This window comes from Myotis daubentonii, chromosome 1 (genome assembly GCF_963259705.1).
Source record: "Myotis daubentonii chromosome 1, mMyoDau2.1, whole genome shotgun sequence".
Taxonomy (NCBI): domain Eukaryota; kingdom Metazoa; phylum Chordata; class Mammalia; order Chiroptera; family Vespertilionidae; genus Myotis; species Myotis daubentonii.
The window spans coordinates 44,973,962-44,986,567 of NC_081840.1; the positions used below are offsets into that span (position 1 = coordinate 44,973,962).

The following is a 12,606-nucleotide window of genomic DNA, read 5'->3' on the forward strand; positions in this document are numbered from 1 at the left end:
AAGGAATTTGGGTGAGAGCAACTCAGGCATAGAGAATTGACTTAATCATAGTTCTTATTTCATGATACATTTTCATCGTTGGCCTGTGTGGGGCCTTGCTTTAATTTTATTTTATCCTCCTTTATTCTCCATCCTCACTCCCATTTCCTTTCTCCAATAAGTATATACTTTAATGTGTTTAGCATATCATCCTGAATATATCTTTGAAAACTATAGTGCTGTTTTGAATGTGTTTTTAATTTATATAAATATTTTGCTGTAGATTCTTTTGTTTCCTACTCATTAAAAACTAAATTTTAAAAAATTATATATATATATATATATATATATATATATATATATATATATATATATATATATATATATATATATTGTCCTAGCCAGTTTTGCTCAGTGGATAGAGTGTTGACCTGCAGGTCCCAGTTTGATTCTGGTCAAGGGCATGCACCTCAGCAGGGCCTGGTTGGGGCACGTGCAGGAGGCAACCAAGTGATGTGATGTGTCTCTTTCACATCGATGTTTCTCTCTGTCTCTCCCCCTCCATTTCACTCTCTCTAAAAATCAGTGGAAAAATATCCTCGGATGAGGATTAACTAAAAACAAATTATATATGTTGCTGTTTACATCTATTTCATTGTTTCTGACTGCTTCATGGTATCTGCCATATTTAAAAATTATTTATTTATGGATACATCAGTTTGTTTACTCATTCATTCAGTATATATTGACCTTGTACTATTTCCAGGCATTGTTGTAGGTGTTGGTTATATGGCAGTGACTAAAACAGAAAAATACCTACCCTCATTGAATTTCCAATCTTGTGAAGAGAGAGATAATCAATAAACGAATAAGTAGAACATGTAATATGTTAGTGAAAAGTAATAAGGTGAGAAAATTAAAACAAGGAAAGAGAGAATATGAGTGTTGGGTGTGGGAGGTTGTTGAAATTTTAAATAGGGTGGTCATGGAAAGCCTCACTGAGAAGGTGACTTTTTAGAAAGAAGGGCTTGAAGATGTAGCTGGCTGGGCTGGCATAAGGCAAGGCTATTTCAGGGAGACAGAGCAGGAACTATAAAAGGCCCTGAGACTGGAATTTGCTGGGATTGTTCAAGGATTAGTAAGAAGGCTAGCATGTTACCTCCAAGAGTGCTTTCTAAGAGTTCTTTTAATATGCTAAACTTTGTCTCTTACTATTTTTTATAAAATATTTTTATAATTTTAGATAGAGAGGAAGGGAGAGGGAGAGAGAAACATCAATCAGCTGCCTTCTGTGTGCCCCCAACTGGGGATCAAGCCCACAACCTGGGTGTGTGACCCAACTGGGAATGGAACAGGCAACCCTTATGGGATGACACTCAGTTGTGCCACACCAGCCAGGGCTTGTCTCTTATTATAGTAGGACTTATTTCTGCCATCTTATGTTTTCTGCTTACCCTAGACTCTTTTCCTTTCTTTCTCTTTTACTATTTTCTAAAGATAAATAAAAACGTTGGTGTCAGTTTGAAAGTTACATATTCTTCTAATGGTTACCCTTTACTTAGTCATACTTGTATTTATATTTATTTTTGTCGGTCAATTTATTAAGTTTATTGATTATCTGTATCTTCTGCCTGAACAAGACATGTATCTTAGTAGGCTCTCACAGTCCTCCATTCTTCCCTCCTCTCTGTCCCCAGCATGTTAGGTTTCTCTAGCCTTTTGATCTTCAGAATTATTATGGATATACTTTCCTTTTTTCTTCTTCTTCCTTTCTTTCTTCCCTTGACTTCCATTGTTTACTTAGCAACATTGAACCTTGAAGTTATTTACTCACCCTTTCTTGCCATATTTTAGTGTCCCCTAGATTTGTTTATCTTCCTAGTACAATATTAGAGGCCCAGTGCACGAAATTAGTGCACGGGTAGGGTCCCTAGTGGCTGCTGGCTGCTGGCCCGGGCCTCCCTTCCCGCAGTTGGCTGGCCGGCCAGCCCCACCCCCTGGTTGAACTCCCGATAGAACTCCCAGTCAAGGGGACAATTTGCATATTACATAGGATGTTCTCGCACAGTGTTTCACTCTAAAATTCTGAGTCTTTAAGGTTATAAAATTTAAGTGACCTTTAGACCAAAGTTTGCTTTTTTTGTTGTTTACATGTTTTCTTGGTAAACCATCTGAGTGCTTATATTTCTAATATCTTTATTTCACCCATGCATTTAAATGATAGTTTAGATAGATATATAGTTTCCTTTCTTTCAATACTTAAAAATATTACTCCATTATCTTCTTGGATCCAGTGTTAGTGATTAGAAGTCTAGAGTAAGATTTTTTTTTTTTGAGTGGGTTGACTATTTTTTACATCTAGGAATTTTTAGAATTTTTCACGTTGAGATGTTTTTAGGTGTTTAAGGTGCCTAGGTAGTTTTTCATACCTGTTATACCAAACTGACAAATCTTTAATTCTTGGGAATTCTTGGTGATAATTTCTGAAGTATTGCCTCATCTCCATTTGTTTTTTTTCATTACGTTCTGTAAGTTCTATTAATTAGATACTGACTCTAATTTTCCTAGCCCCCATATTAGGGGAGGGTTCAGAGCTAATTCTTTTATTATTTTTCCTTTTAAATGTGCTTTGTTTTCTAGAGCAGTTTTAGATTCACAGAAAAATTGAGCAGAAAGTACAGTGAGTTCTCATATACTAGTGGCCTGGTGCATGGATTCGTGCACATTAAAAAGAAATTAATTAGAAGGTGGCCGGCAGGGCGGGACTGGGCGAGTTGAGCCGGACATATGCTGGAGCCAACCTCCCTCAGTCTCTCCCCGGCCGGCTGCACCTGGAGCAACACCATGGCTTGAAAGGCATCTGCGGAGTGAGCAGAGTCCCTCCAGCAGGTGGGGTCCCTTGGCCTGGCCTGCAGGGATCAGGCCGAAACCAGCAGTTTGACATCCTCCAAGGGGTCCCGGAGTGCGAGAGGGCATTCTGCAAAGTTGCTGTTGCTCGGCGGCTCCTGTGTTGAGCGTCTGCGCCCTGGTGGTGAGTGAGCGTCATACCTACCAGCCGGTCGGCCAGTCGGCTGGTTGCTTAGCCTTGCTGCCCCGACACAGACACAGCTTCCCTCACAATCAGCATCCACAACAGAGTATTACATTTGCTACAGTCAATGAACCTTCACTGAAACATCATTGTCACCCAAAGTTCATAGGTTCTATTAGAGTTCACTCTGTGTTGTACATTCTGTGTGTTTTGACAAGTATGGAAAAACATATATCCACCATAATACAGTATTATACAGAGTAGTTACATTGCCTGAAAAATGGTTTTGTGTGCATCCTATTTATCCCTCCTCCCTAACCACTGGCAGTCCTTAATCTTTTTACTGTCTCCATAGTTTTGCCTTTTCCAGAATGCCATATAGTTGGAATCATATATAGAATGCCATATAGTTGGAATCAAACATTTGTTGATGGTAGTCCTATATTAGATATGTGTTTTTCAAATATTTTCTCCCAGTCTGTGGGTTGCCTTCTCACTCTCTTAAGCCTCCATATTTTAATACTTTCATAATATACTAGAGGCCCAGTGCACAGATTCGTGCACCAGTGGGATCCCTCAGCCTGGCCTGCGCCCTCTCACAATCCAGGACCCCTTGGGGAATGTTGGACTGCCAGTTTCAGACCAATCACCGATCCCCACAGGCCAGGCTAAAACTGGCAGTTCGACATCCCCTGAGGGATGTAGTTGTGTGTGAAGCAGCAGGCGGCTGAGGAGGAGCCCGCATCACTCTGCTTATCCCGGCCCCACTCTGCCTGCAGCCATCACTGCTCAATAAGCTCACTGAGTGGCGCTCCCGCTGTGGGAGCACACTGACCACCAGGAGGCAGCTCTTGTGTTGAGCGTCTGCCCCCTGGTGGTCAGTGCAGTCATAGCGACTGGTCAACTGGTTGTTCGGTTGTTCAGTCACTTAGGCTTTTATATATACAGAGAGATTTACAGCTTTTTAAAAAATATTTTTATTGATTTCAGAGAGGAAGGGAGAGAGAGAGAGAAACATCAATGATGAGAGAGAATCATTGATTGGTTGCCTCCTTCACGCCCTCCTCTGTGGATTGAGCCCATACCCCAAACATGTGCCCTGACTGAGAATCGAACCGTGAGCTCCTTGTTCATAGTTGATGCTCAACCACTGACCCACACCAGCTGAGCTATTTTCAGCTTTTTTTTCTTTTAATCTTTATTGTTGAAAGTATTACATAGGTCAGTGATGGCGAACCTTTTGAGCTCGGCGTGTCAGCATTTTGAAAAACCCTAACTTAACTCTGGTGCCATGTCGCATATAGAAATTTTTTGATATTTGCAACCATAGTAAAACAAAGACTTATATTTTTGATATTTATTTTATATATTTAAATGCCATTTAACAAAGAAAAATCAACCAAAAAAAATGAGTTCACGTGTCACCTCTGCCACACGTGTCATAGGTTCGCCATCACTGACATAGGTCCTCCTTTCCCCCCCCATTAACCTATTCCAGCCCGCTCCTGTCCTCCCTTCCCCCTTCTCTCCAGGGCCTCATTACCCCATTGTCTGTGTCCACGGGTTATGCATATATGCATACAAGTTCATTGGTTGATCTCACCCTCCCCTGCCTTCCCTCTGAGGTTCAATAGTCTGTTCAGGCTTTTATGACTCTGGCTCTATTTTTGATCATCAGTTTATTTGATTCATTAGATTCCACATATGAGTGAGATCATGTGATACTTACTCTGACTGGCTTATTTTGCTCAGCATAATACTCTCCAGGTCCCTCCATGCTGTTGCAAATGCTAAGACTTCTTTTTATTGCCTTGTAGTATTCCATGGTGTAAATGTACCATAGTTTTTTTATCCACTCATCTGCTGATGGGCACTTGGGCTGTTTCCAAGTCTTAGCTATTGTAAATTGTGCTGCTATGAAAATAGGGATGCATATATTCTTTCTGATGAGTATTTCAGGTTTCTTAGGATATATTCCTAGAAGTGGGATGACTGGGTCAAATGGGAGTTCCATTTTTAATTTCTTGAAGAAATGCCATACTGTTTTCCATAGTAGCTGCACCAGTCTGCATTCCCACCAGCAGTGTACGAGGGTTCCCTTTTCTCCACAACCTTGAAACACTTGTCATTGGTTGATGTGTTGATGATAGCCATTCTGACAGGTGTGAGGTGATATCTCATTGTCGTTTTGATTTGTATCTCTCAGATGATTAGTGACTTTGAGCATTTTTTCATCTGTGTCTTGGCTTTCTATATGTCCACTTTGAAGAAGTGTCTATTTAGATCCTTTGCCCATTTTTTTAATTGGATTGTTTGTCTTCCTTTTGTTAAGTTGTATGAGTTTTGTTAAGTTGTATTAGTTACCTATATATTTTGGAGATTAACCCCTTGTCAAATGTATCGTTGGCAAATATGTTCTCCCATGTACTGGGGTCTCTTGTTATTTTGATAATGGTTTCTTTTGCCGTGCAGAAGCCTTTTTTTTTTTTTTTTATGTAGTCCCATTTGTTTATTTTCTCCTTAATTTCCATTGTCCTAGGACAGTGGTCGGCAAACTCATTAGTCAACAGAGCCAAATATCAACAGTACAATGATTGAAATTTCTTTTGAGAGCCAAATTTTTTAAACTTAAATTATATAGGTAGGTACATTGTTATTAACTTAATTAGGGTACTCCTAAGCTGGCCTTTGCTAAAAACGTCCTCAATCTGATTGAAGTACGTTCACTGAGGTCGACCCCTTCCAACTCTCCCATCCACACTCGTCTTGTATACTTGTTTTGTCTATCTCCTTTCCGAAAACCGACTTCTGCGCATGGGCCACAAAGTTTCAATCACACTGTACGTGCGTGCCTGCAAGTGGTATTTTGTGGAAGAGCCACACTCAAGGGGCCAAAGAGCCGCATGTGGCTCACGAGCCGCGGTTTGCCGACCACTGTCCTAGGAGATGTATCGGTAAACATATTGCTACGAGAGAGGTGTGAGATTTTGGTGCCTGTGGTTTCTTCTAGGACTTTTATGGTTTCATGTCTTACATTTAAGTCTTTTATCCATTTTGAGTTTATTCTTGTGTAAGGTGTAAGTTAGTGTATTTTCATGCCTTCTCTTTTAAATTTTTTTTTCTTTATTGATTAAGGTATTACATATGTGTCCTTACCAACCCATTGCCCTCTCACCCCCCCATTCATGCCCTCACCTCCTGATGTCTATGTCCATTGGTTAGGCTTATATGCATCTTTATACCTTCTTAATATCTCATTCTGATCATCTACTCATTGATTTTATTTTTAATGGCATTCATTTTGTTATTTAACCTGTCTGATTTTAAAATTTTCAGTTATTTTTAACACCTGGTATCTCTAGTTGGTTCTTCATGATTCCTTATTATTTTTTTAGTGTTCTACTTAGTTTTCTGAGGATGTTTGTTATGTTTATGTAAGAAATGTGTTCTGTTTGCTCTGGGATAGCTTGTTCTGTTCTTGGACCCTTTTTTGGGTTTTTTGTTCCTCTTACCCAGCCGTGGGCAAACTACGGCCCGCGGGCCGGATCCGGCCTGTTTGAAATGAATAAAACTATTGAAAAAAAAGACCGTACCCTTTTATGTAATGATGTTTACTTTGAATTTATATTAGTTCACACAAACACTCCATCCATGCTTTTGTTCCGGCCCTCCGGTCCAGTTTAAGAACCCATTGTGGCCCTCGAGTCAAAAAGTTTGCCCACCCCTGCTCTTACCTCTCCCTTGTACTTCTGCAGTGTTTATTTTTCCTTTCCTGGAGACCATATTCCCTTGAGAATATCAACTATCTTGATTGATAATATAGGCAAAAATCCCAGATTCAAATTTATGCCGTTCCTGGTGAATTTTTAGAGTGCAAATGTGTGTGTGGCAGAGAAGTGGGTTTAGGTCTAAAGATGGAGATTTGCCAAAGAAATAGTTCTGTTTTGGCTATTAGATATACAGATAGCGTTATCAAGTAGGTCTTTTGGATCTCAGTAGAGAGTCATGATTGGTGATAGAAATTCGAAAGTGAGGTGTAGTTAGTGGGATTAACATATTTTCTTGGGACTATGAAGAAAGGGAAGATCCTGGAGGTTGATTTGAATGCTAAAAGTAGGTTAAGGGGGTTTAAAGAATAGAAGTTATGCATTATCTAGGGCTGGTCCTGGCCATCAGAAGGTTTAGAAAGAGCAATGTGTCATCTAGCTTCACTAAGCTGATCTGATCCTTGTCAATTCTGGGTCATTGTTTCAGGCTTCTGTGGAATAGCCTACATGGTATAGTAGCAAGAGATCTGGAATAAGGAGTTTTAGGTCCTGCTCTTCTACAGATGAACTGTGCTATTTTGGGCAAGTCAAATTTGCCTTTCCACACTTGAATTTACTCAGCAACAAAATGATGAGATTGAACCAAAATATTTTTTTAAATGTGTTTCTATTGATTTTTAGAGAGAGAGGAAGGGTGAGAGAAAGATCAATGCAAGAAACATTAATTGGTTGCCTCCTGCACGCCCCTCCCCCTCCCCCTCCCCCCGATTGAGTCCACAACCCTCTGGTGCATGGGATGATGCTCAACCAAATGAGCCACACTGTCCAGAACCCAAAAGATTGTTAAGGTCCTTTTCTACTCTAATTCTGTGATCCTTTAAAGAAAGTACAGTTATAAATAACCTAGACCAACAGTTTGATTTTTAAAATACATTTATTTTATTGATGATATAAAATTTTAAAAGATACATGTTTGTATTGATTTCAGAGAGGAAGTGAGAGGGGGAGAGAGAGAAACATCAATGATGGGAGAGAATCATTGATCAGCTTCCTCCTGCATGCTCCGCACTGGGGATCTGAGCCTGCAACCCAGGCATGTGCCCTGACTAGGAATTGAACCATGACCTCCTGGTTCATAGGTTGAGCTCAACCACTGAGCCACATTGGCTCGGCTATTTTCTTGATGACATTACCAAAATAGAATAAGTTGTTGATAAGAATACAATTAGTTTTAAGTAATTGCTAGGTTATTTTTCAGAAAAATTGTTCTATTTCACAGTGCCATTATTTTTCAAGTGTGCTTGTTTTTCTTATCACCATCAACTAGATTTTATTCATATTTGTTCATTTACTAGGTATGATGTAGTACCTCAAAGTTTATTTGTTTTTATTTTTTAAATATGTTTTTATTGATTTTAGAGAAAGAGGAAAGGAGAGAGAGAGAGAGAGACATCGACGAACATCAATTTGCTGCCTCCAACATGTCCCCTATTGGGGATCAGGCTGCAACCCATGCATGTGCCCTGACCGAGAATTGAACCGGAGTCCTGATGCATGGGCTGATGCTCAACCACTGGGCCACATCAACTGAGATCAAAGTTTATTTTTAAAAATTATTTGCAAGACTAACAATTCTTTCAAGCATGTTAACATTTGGATTTCTTGTGTTTGTAGTCTTTGTTCATCTAGTAAGTCCTACAAGTCAAAAAATTTTATCAGTAGTTATTAACTGTGACAGTAACAACTTTCAAATTTGTTTTCAATTATTAATTCTCAAAGTCCTTTTCAGTTGCTTATTAGCAAGTAAATTTGTTGTATGTTACAGTTCATAGGCAAAAGTGAAAAGGGATTTTTTAAAAGGCTTAAAGTACCTTTAAATAGGTGATGAGATTAAGAAATTAAAATGTTAAGCATTAATCCAATAACAGCACTATAAATCTTATATATCTACTTTTCAAGAAAGGTGATATTTTTAATCAGTGGCTCTCGTTTTTATTATATAGTAGTATAACTGAATTTTAGATTACTTATCTTATGTAAATGTTTTTAATCACCCCAATGAATATTATTTCAAGTTCCTTGTGTATGTGTGACTGAAATACTGAAGAAAAACCAGATATTGTGTGTTTGAGAGAAACTTTTGGAAAGATTCCAGTGGAGGCAACAATTCATTTTAGATACCAGCTAACAAATGTTTATGATAATTCAAAGAGGAAGTAAGAACTTTGCGATATGGAAGTGGTATGCATAAGGGAAATTAAGTAAAAAAAATGATGGTGAAAGAGACATTTAAAACCAGACTTCCCTTTTTTTGAAAAATAGATTTTATTGATTTTTTACATAGAGGAAGGGAGAGGGATAGAGCGTTAGAAACATCGATGAGAGAGAAACATCAATCAGCTGCCTCCTGCACACTCCCTACTGGGGATGTGCCCACAACCAAGGTACATGCCTTTGACCCGAATCAAACCTGGGACCCTTGAGTCCACAGGCTGACGCTCTATCCACTGAGCCAAACCGGTAGGGCAACCAGACTTCCCTTTTACTCTAGACTGGTAAGCACAATATGTTTGCATTTCATACGCAGTGCTGAATATGAACAGATTTTCAGTACAAGATTGGTAATTGATATTTGTTGTTACTGTTAGTTTATAGTGAATCTGATTAGACTGTAGAAATGGTAAATCTCATCGTTTCTTTATTTTAAACTAGAGGCCTGGTGCACAAAAATTTGTGCACTTGGGGGGAGAGGGGGTCCCTCAGCCCGGCCTGTGCCCTCTTGCAGTCTGGGACCCCTCGGGGGATAACGACCTGCTGGCTTAGGCCTGCTCCCGGGGGCAGACGGCAGGCCCAATCCCTAGGTGCAGCTCCTGGTCGGGCTCAGAGCAGGGCCGATTGGGGAGTTGGGGCGCCACCCCCTGTCATGCACAGAGCAGGGCGGATCAGGAGGTTGCGATGCCACCCCTAGTCACGCTCAGGTTAGGGCCGATTGGGGGTTGGGGCACCGCCCCCTGTCACACTCAAGGCAGGGTCGATAGGGAGGTTGTGGCGCCACCCCCTGTCATGCACAGAGCAGGGCTGATCAGGGGGTTGGGACGCTCCCCCCTGTCACGCACAGAGCAGGGCCGATCAGGGGGGTTGGGGCTCCGTACCCTGTCACACACAGAGCAGGACCCATCAGTGGGCTGAGGAGCTCCCCCCTGTCACGCACAGAGCAGGACCCATCAGGGGGTTGAGGAGCTCCCCCCTGTCACTCACAGAGCAGGCCTGATAGGGGAGTTGGGGCACTGCCCCCTGTCACACACAGAGCAGGGCGGATCAGGGGGTTGGGGTGCTGCCACTGTCACACTCGGGGCAGGGCCAATGGGGGGGGGGGGGCGGTTTGGGCGTCGCACCCTGTCACACACAGAGCTGCAGGGCGATCAGGGGGTTGGGACGCCGCACCCTGTCACACACAGAGCCGCAGGGCGATCAGGGGATTTGGGCGCTGCCCCCTGTCACGCTGATCCCGGTGCCGGGAGGCCTCTCGGCTCTGCTGATCCCCGTGCTGGGATGCGTATTACCCTTTTACTATATAGGATAGAGGCCTGGTGCACGGGTGGGGGCTGGCTGGTTTGCCCTGAAGGGTGTCCTGGATCAGGGTGGGGGTCCCGATTGGGTGCCTGGCCAGCCTGGGTGAGGGGATGATGGCTGTTTGCATCTGGTCACACACCCTTTAGGGTGGGGGTCCCCACTGGGGTGCCTGGCCAGCCTGGGTGAGGGGCTCAGGGCTGTTTTCAGGCTGGCGGATGACTGAAGCTCCCAACCTGTCCTTTTTTCCTTTTTTTTTTTTTTTTTATTCTGGGCCAGCTTTAGCTCTGAGGCTCCGCTTCAGCTATGAGACCTCCGCTGCTGAAAGCAGGTTTCTGGCCTTTGTTTACCTTCTGTATTTGAAACAACGTTGCAGTCCTGCTGGCTGAAGCCCAGGGGTTTTGTTTAGCTTCTATATTTGTTACAATGTTGCTGAGAGGCCGGCAAGGCAGGCGGAGAAGCTTGGCTTCCTCCGTCACTGAAGCAAGCAAGCCTCCCTGTTCACGTCAGCTGCCTGGCTGCCGGCCGCCATCTTGGCTGGCAGTTAATTTGCATATCGCCCTGATTAGCCAATGGGAAGGGTAGCGGTCATAACGCTAATTACCATGTTTCTCTTTTATTAGATAGGATGATGTAGTAAATAGCATTAAAAATTATCCAGATACCATTTCCTCATTCCCATTTAATCATTTCTCACTTTTCCCATTTCTGCACTATTTTTTACTTTTATATTAAACCCCACCCCAATCTTTATATTCCTTTTCTTACTATATCTCTTTGTTCAACTTTCTTCCTTTTCTACTTTACTCTTTTGTCTTATTTTTAGTCAACCATTCTTTTTCTTACCTGTTAATTGCCCCACTCTCTTCAACCAATTTAACTTCTCCCACTTACCTGTTAATATTTGTCCATCAAAGTCCATGTTAACTAATTAATACAAAGTTCTCCCCAGGAAATTCCTTTCTTCTCTTCCATTATTTTTAAAAAATATATGTTTTTATTGATTCTAGAGAGATGGGAAGGGAGATGAGATTGCTTCTCAGCCTTTTGGCTAAGATAAAGTGTAGAAACATCGATATCGATGAGAGAGAAACACCCATCAGCTGCCTCCTGCATGCCCCTCACTGGGGACTGAGCCCGCAACCTGGGCATGTGCCCTGACTGGGAATCAAATCTGCGCCCTCTAGATTCCTGGTTGACACTCAACCACTGAGCACCCCCAGCTGGGCTCTTCTCTTCCATTCTTGAATTGAAGTATTTACATAGTAGAACTCCAAATCAAATGAGAGTTAAATTATAAATTAATGTATTTCATCTAAGGCAAGATGTTTATCTTATATGCCTCAATTTCTTCCATTTTAAAAGGAATTGAAACTAAATCTCCATGTATCCTTCTAGCTCTAAAATCCTATGATTCTGTGGTGTTTTAACTTTCCCATTTTTTTTTCTACTGTACTGGCCTTTTTAGTTTAATAAATATTTACACACCTACCATGAGTTTTTAACTGCTGTAATTTATGTGACAGAATCAAAAGAAACAAAAGACAGAGTTCCTGCCTTTCCATTGTTTATAGTCAGCCTGGAGAGACAAGAGGTATCTATCTGTATGTTAACACTGTGTGTTATTTCCAGTTTGTTCCTGTTCAGATCCATATTTTCAAGGGAAAACCAGCTACTGTAGTTCCAACCTAACTTCTCCATGAGCAGCAGATTACCCCTGAACACAGTAAACGACTTCTTTTATGTTCTCATGCATATCGGAGTCTCCATTGTAGTTGTTTTGTAGCATTATTTTATGTTGTTCACTTGATCTAGTCTAAAATTTGACCATAATAGAAAAGTTTATCTCAGAACTAAGGAGATTGATCTTCACTGTGATTTAGTAGATGATTATTCTCTGTCCTTATCTTTTATGTGTATACATATGTCTGTGCAATTATATGTTTGTCTAATCATGTTCAAATATAATATTCCAGATGTCTGAGTAAATGTGACTAACAAGTCTTTCCTCACCACATATACTTTTTTCTTTGGTTTCTGTACCTATTTTGTAAGGGTGCATTGCTTTTGGAGACATCTTTTCCTTTGTAGACTGTATGTGTTCTCTAGTTTAAAAAAATACACACACACATACATATATACATACATACTACTCCACAGGGATTAGAGACAGTAACGGTAAGGGGATAAGACTTATAACATGTCAACACTAGGGATCCTTGTGATGGAACTGTTTTGTATCTCGGCTTTGGTGATGCA

The 12,606-nt window shown here is 41.2% G+C and overlaps 1 protein-coding gene and 1 pseudogene across 8 annotated transcripts in view; one reads left to right on the top strand and one right to left on the bottom strand.

Moving 5' to 3' along the window:
* Positions 1 to 11,269, bottom strand: part of LOC132238720 (myosin regulatory light chain 12B-like) — a 76,609-nt pseudogene extending 65,340 nt beyond the window's left edge.
* The window catches only part of DENND4A (DENN domain containing 4A), a 112,204-nt gene that overhangs the window by 18,205 nt on the left and 81,393 nt on the right, over positions 1 to 12,606 (top strand). The window lies entirely within an intron of this gene.